The sequence below is a fragment of the Tursiops truncatus genome, chromosome 18, assembly GCF_011762595.2.
Source record: "Tursiops truncatus isolate mTurTru1 chromosome 18, mTurTru1.mat.Y, whole genome shotgun sequence".
NCBI lineage: Eukaryota > Metazoa > Chordata > Mammalia > Artiodactyla > Delphinidae > Tursiops > Tursiops truncatus.
The window spans coordinates 33,438,603-33,444,602 of NC_047051.1; the positions used below are offsets into that span (position 1 = coordinate 33,438,603).

The window sequence follows — 6,000 nt, forward strand, 5'->3', positions numbered from 1 at the left end:
AATAAAGAAGGAAGTCTCGATGTAAGAATCTTAAACTGCCGTACTGTTCAGATAGAATTCAGCAAGGCGAATGGGGAGCCCACAAGCCAAACACCCCCATTGGAAGGGTCCCCCATCTCTTAGGAGTAGATCTGCTTTAGGAGGCTTGCCTTGTTCTATCATTGTCTGGGAGCATCACTGGAAAGGTAGCTTTAGTGCAAAAGTGGTAATGGATTTCAGAGCATGGCAGCTGGAACTGTGGGTCAGTTATGCTCCCTCTGGGGGGATTTTTCATGGTCACTGTCATCTTCCAAGGTGAAACATCTCTCCATTGCCAGGGGACAACTAGACTCATTATTTATATCTATTTGCACCTCACACTTATGAAATTTGGACAATTAGCATTTATGAATCAGTTACTTTCTATCAAGCACTTTTGTATATTTAATCCTGTTCACATTTACACTAGATATAAATATGCCCACGCTGATGATAAAAAATTGAAACTTAGGGATTCTGTCCTCCTTGGATAATACCTCTGGCTCTTATCTTTCATTTTTTATTAAAAGTTTTCTGTGAATGGTATTTCTGAGATTGCCCTCTCTTCTTATCAAGGAAATGATCTCTGTTAATGTGACAATAGGTGTTAATGGGCACACTCCATTTCCTGACAAAATGTTCTTTTATGTCTGAGGCTTTTGTACAGCAGAAGCACATCCGTGATTATTTGTTTTTTGTTTAATGCTCAGTGTATTGAAAATATAAATGTAATAAACAGAGCATTTAAAACCATTTGTAGATTTTAAAAATGGATTTTATATTTTAAATTCCATTAAAATCTTAAACTATTATTATGAAATTATTACAACTGATTCATATACCTTAAACAGAAGGCAAAGGACACAGAAGCAGTTATCACTAAATTAATTACCTCATTTATATTCAAACCAATTCTGTGACTTAATAAATTTTTTATTAGTTCTCTATTTGTTTGCATAGCTTTCAAGTATCATAGCTATGCTTACTTTGATATCATTTAAACATTTTACTGATGTTACCTTCATATAATTCCAAAGTTGTAGTTACCTTATTGACTTAAAGGAATAAAGGATACCTTCTCTAAAGAGTCAGGTTTTGGATTCTTGGTTGGGACTGGATCTGCCTTGCTTCTCCCAAGGGGATTCAAAATTGAGCCATTGATCTTCAAATGGAGCATGTTTTTGTAATGTCATTCACGGTTAGGTCAATAATACTTTTTTTTCAAGTTTATGCCTTTGACATATGTTTTCGTTATTTGCAACCTGCTACCTCCTTTGTTTCATCATTATGATATGTTGACCTTATTAAAAATATATGTGTGGCTTATCAGTTTTTGTGCCATTTAGATTCTCTAAATTTCATAGGATATTAAGGATTGAGTGAGCTGACCTAGCCCTTGTTTATAGTATATTTATTTTATTAATCACCTTAGAACACATGGCTGAAGCCTATTTTGTCATTGGCCTGATTGTCTTGAATGCCCCTTTCTTTTTTTCTTCAACTCCTTGTGATGTATGACCAACAGACCTGATCAGTGTTTTCCATTCTTGGTAATCCCTACCCTTTCCAAGACTATCTTATTTATTCACTATTACTTTTACTTCCCTGTGTGAACAAAGAACGTTGTCTGCCATTTCTTTTTTTTTTTTTTTTGATCCATGGGTACTTTATTAGAGAAGAAATTAACCATTCATATTAGAGACTACAGAAGGAAATTAACTTAATCTTGCAATTCTAGAACAACAGTCACAATAAGGAATTCTCAAGTTTTCATAGAGTGAGGGGGACAAAAAGGAGAGAGAGAAAATCATTTAGAACAGTGTTTCCCAAATTTGGCTACTTTCACAGATATATTCTTGGAAGTAGGGGATACAAGTTTTCTATGTAACATTTAAAATTTTATGTTTTACTTTTGTTTATAATCTAAACAAACTAATACACACTTGTTCAGGATTCCCTGGACAACCATCTTACATAACAGAGTTGCCACATGATGGTAGCATCTGCATTTATACCTCTGATCCCTGTGGCCCAAAATGAAGACCAACCATGCTTAAATTTTCAGTGGCGTCTCTCAGACTGGGTGCTCAGACCCTTCATGGAATTGTTGAATATTTCCTATGAGATCTATGAGTTGTCACAGTTCAGAACACTGGTTCACAGCAGTGATTCTCAAAGTAGGAGAGGGTAGGAGGTGGAGTGGGGATGGTGGCTAGGGAGACACCCTCTGAAAAAGCATATTCAAAATATCTATTGATTTCTTAATACAAATTCTATAAAGTCAAACTCAACAAAATAATCTTTGGACAGTAGCAGAAAACCAACTATAGATTCAACCCAGGGGGTCTGGGATATACTTGGTTGAGAAACACTGGTGTTGAGGTAGTGGAGCCCCAGCATGTGGAGAATATATAGTAAGGAACATGTGCCAAAGAAAAGGAACATCTTTTGGGTCAGTGAGTGAATCCTAAGCATATCTTGTCTTGGTCTTTTGGAACTCAAAGGGCCAGTCCACAAGAAACCCGAGACATCCATCGAACTTCTCAGACCTGTTGTTTTGGGCAAGTTGGTCCACTTTTAATACTAAGTCAAAAGAAAAAAAAAAAGCTGGTTTTGCCCCCAACTTTATTTGCATTAACATATTTCAAAATTTTAAGTAAACAGTTGCTGTAGCTGTGTAAATATAGCCCCAGGTCCGTTCACCAGGAAGTGCTGTCATTATCTGCAACGCCATCCAGCTCTCAAGGGGGATATCAGCCTGGGGTCTGCTCTATAATTATTGCAGAGCTCTAATTTGCTTTAGTCGTGTCAACAGCTCCCCTTTCTCATGCATATTTACTAGATCACTGCATCCACCTATGCACTCTTTACCGATGAAGACCCGAGGTACCGTTCTGGCTCCTGTGAGCTGTTGCAAATAATCTTGAATATCGTTGGTGTCACCGTGGGCTGTGATATCAAGTTCCAAAAGCCCTTGTTTGAAGGGCAGTTGGCTGAGGAGCTCCTGGGCCCTTCTGCAGTAGGGGCAGGTGGGTATGATGAACACAACCACCTTCCCAGGCTGGATTTTGCTGTTCACAAACGCTTGAGCCATGATGACAAGCTGCTATCTCCTGGAGAGGAAACCTCAATTGCTGGTATTGCTCGGGAGTAATGCCTGCCATTTCAGTAAACAAAGAATGTTGTGGCCATAGCTATTGGCCAATGCAGCTGTGCACCTTGAGAGGATTCAGAATGGAGGCAGACAGAATATTGATCCTAGATAGTTAAAATGCATATCAAAGGAATGATTTCAGTAAGCCCAGACTCTTGCATTTTCCTATATGTAGAAAAGTAGTAAAATCATTAAGTTGAGATGTCTGTTTTTGTGATTAGCAGTAATCATTTGATGTTTGACTACATTTTTTATTTTCAGCAAAAACTCCTATATATCCTGGTTCCTCCCTTACCACTTTGGAACAGTTCCTCAGAGCTATCTGAGAGGCTGTATTCTGGGTTACAGTCCTCAGTAAGGACTGAATAAAACATAATTCTCAACTTTTAGGTTATGAATATTTTCAGCTGACACCTGGGTTTGTAAAGAGAAGCACATACAAGTCTATAATTTAGAAATATATAATTAACAGAATAAATACATCAAATGTGCATATACACACACGGCTTTCTTTATTAAAATAGTCATCCAAACTTACTTGCCTTTTTTTCTACAACCATTTATCTGTACAATTTATATTAACTTTTCTCATTTGAATCTCACCATGTAATAATGTACTAATGTCATTTTACAGATTCATCTTGTCCCAGAACTTATACTAGGAGGTATATTAGTTATTACTTGGCCAAAGGAATCACTTTTAAGTTGATTTCATTTCCCTTACAGCTGTGACTCTTTCTATTCACTAGTATCACTAGGATATTCTGAAATTGTCAGTTACCCTCAACAGAATTCTTGTTTCTTTTAGTGGAGACTGCTATTAAAGAAACAATCGACAAAAGAAGGTACACATGAGAGTTAACGAGAACCAAAAATAATGTTTCTACTACTATTGAGCCAATTTTAGCGACAGAACTTGAAAAAGTATCCTATTTATGGTTATGAGTTTTATTGATCTTTTCAATTTAACTTGTTATCATAGCCTGCTTTTTGCATAGTTTTTTTCATTCACACTTGATTTGTCCTCTTGAGTAAGGTAATTGCATTTTATTACAGCCTTCTGCCTTCAATGAAGGCAGAATTCTGATATTAGGAACTTCAGCAGTAGTGCTTCACACATGCTTCATGAGTTAAATGTCAGCATCATTCAACCATAGATAGTAATTTTAGTATCACAGCAGACTTAATGCACAGGAAGGAATAGCAGCTTCTCATCCCCCCAAAACATGCCATGTTGGTAGCTGTCTACTTCACTGATAAGAGCCCATACTATCAATACAAAGCCAGCACAGTAGGTATCTTAAACATACAGAAGTTTCAAAATTCCTTGATATTGAAGGAAAAGACTTTCTTCATTTTGGAGTCTTAGAACTTAGTGCTTGCACATGAACCTGCTTTCTCCTCTGATTAGTTTTGTTCCTTGGTGAACAACACAGGATGGAAGTAGAAGATAGACTGTGTGTGAATGTGGAGACATCTGTGTCTAGAATCTACCAAAGGATACCAGGGAGAGTATAGACATAAATCCTAACTGCAGCTGATGGATTAGTAAGGGGCCAAATAATTGAATGGAGAGGAGTTGGAGAGAAGGAATTGAAGAATAGGTAGATAAATTCAAAAAGAAAAAAAGAGCAGCAATATGGCTGTATAGTCTCTCAAAGCTGGATCACAAAGTTGTAATGAATACATAGCTAAAACAACCTGGGATGGCCAAAAGAGCCAAATGATTTCTGTAAATACTTTTCCCAGCATTAAATCTAAAACCTACTTAATTAAGGACCATCAATTTCTTCTAAACAATTATATATATACAAGCAGTCCCTGACTTTCAGACATTCTTAAAATCTACATTTTCATACATCAAACATGGAAAAATCGTTCGTATGCTGAATTTGGACATTTATATGGCAGCTGGGAAAAGAACATTTTGAGCTGTTGTGAGGTGCCAGTGCTTGCCAAGCAAGTTTGGTCTTTAAGAATTGTTATCTTGTCCACATAGTAGTATTTACATTATTGTTTGAATTTGAAATTTCCTTTACCTTTCTTTAGGTTGGAAAAAGGAAAAAATAAAATTGCTAATGATAGTCCTCATGAGAATAGGCCTCATCTATGGACTATAATTGGCAGAAGGCTGTTGAGAGAACAGCAAATCTGTAGCTTCACTGAAAGCTCAGTGGACCTAAATTAAGAAAGAAAATGATGATGGAAAAACATGAGCAAAATGCCAGAAATATATTGTCAAATACTCTGAATAAAATAGATATTTAACTAGGGATTTCATAAATTTTTTTTAGCTCTTTGGGACTGGAATCACTCTTTTAACATGGGAACTGGTGATTGGACTTTCATATACCTTTTTAAAGATGCTTTTAGCATATTATTTCTGAAAGCAAGGAATTGCCCATACCTGAAAGGGAACTTACAAGCTAGTGGTCCCAAGAAAATGAACATTTTATCACATTTTCTGGCACATAGAATGTGCTCAGTTATGTTTATTGGAAAAACAAATGAATGAGGTTGCACCATCATTTCTCCTACAAAACACTACAAGTTAAAAATTGAGTAACCAACTAAATTGCGAACCTCGTTTTCTTGCTCTCTAACCCAGAAAGTCTGAACCTGTTGTCTAGCAGTTTTAGTTTTGACTTAACCACATCACAGGGCCTCAGCTCTCCTCTTAACCATTATTTGTCAGGACAGCTACAGTCAGGCTACATCTTTTCCTATATTGACTCTCATCATGTATTCAACTTGCATTTGAAAAATGTATACAATGACATAAATAACCAGGTATTTCTCCCCTTTAGGAGAGAATCTGAATAAGCCTC

General features: G+C 36.5%; 1 long non-coding RNA gene and 1 pseudogene across 1 annotated transcript in view; one reads left to right on the forward strand and one right to left on the reverse strand.

The window, feature by feature from the left end:
- The window catches only part of LOC141276975 (uncharacterized), a 305,996-nt gene extending 302,532 nt beyond the window's left edge, over positions 1 to 3,464 (forward strand). Inside the window, exon 3 of the long non-coding RNA XR_012327463.1 lies at positions 3,434 to 3,464. This is a non-coding gene — a long non-coding RNA (uncharacterized lncRNA). The remainder of the gene's footprint in view (positions 1 to 3,433) is intronic.
- Positions 2,728 to 3,112, reverse strand: LOC101329856 (glutaredoxin-1 pseudogene; annotated as a pseudogene).
- Positions 3,465 to 6,000: the final 2,536 nt, after the last annotated feature.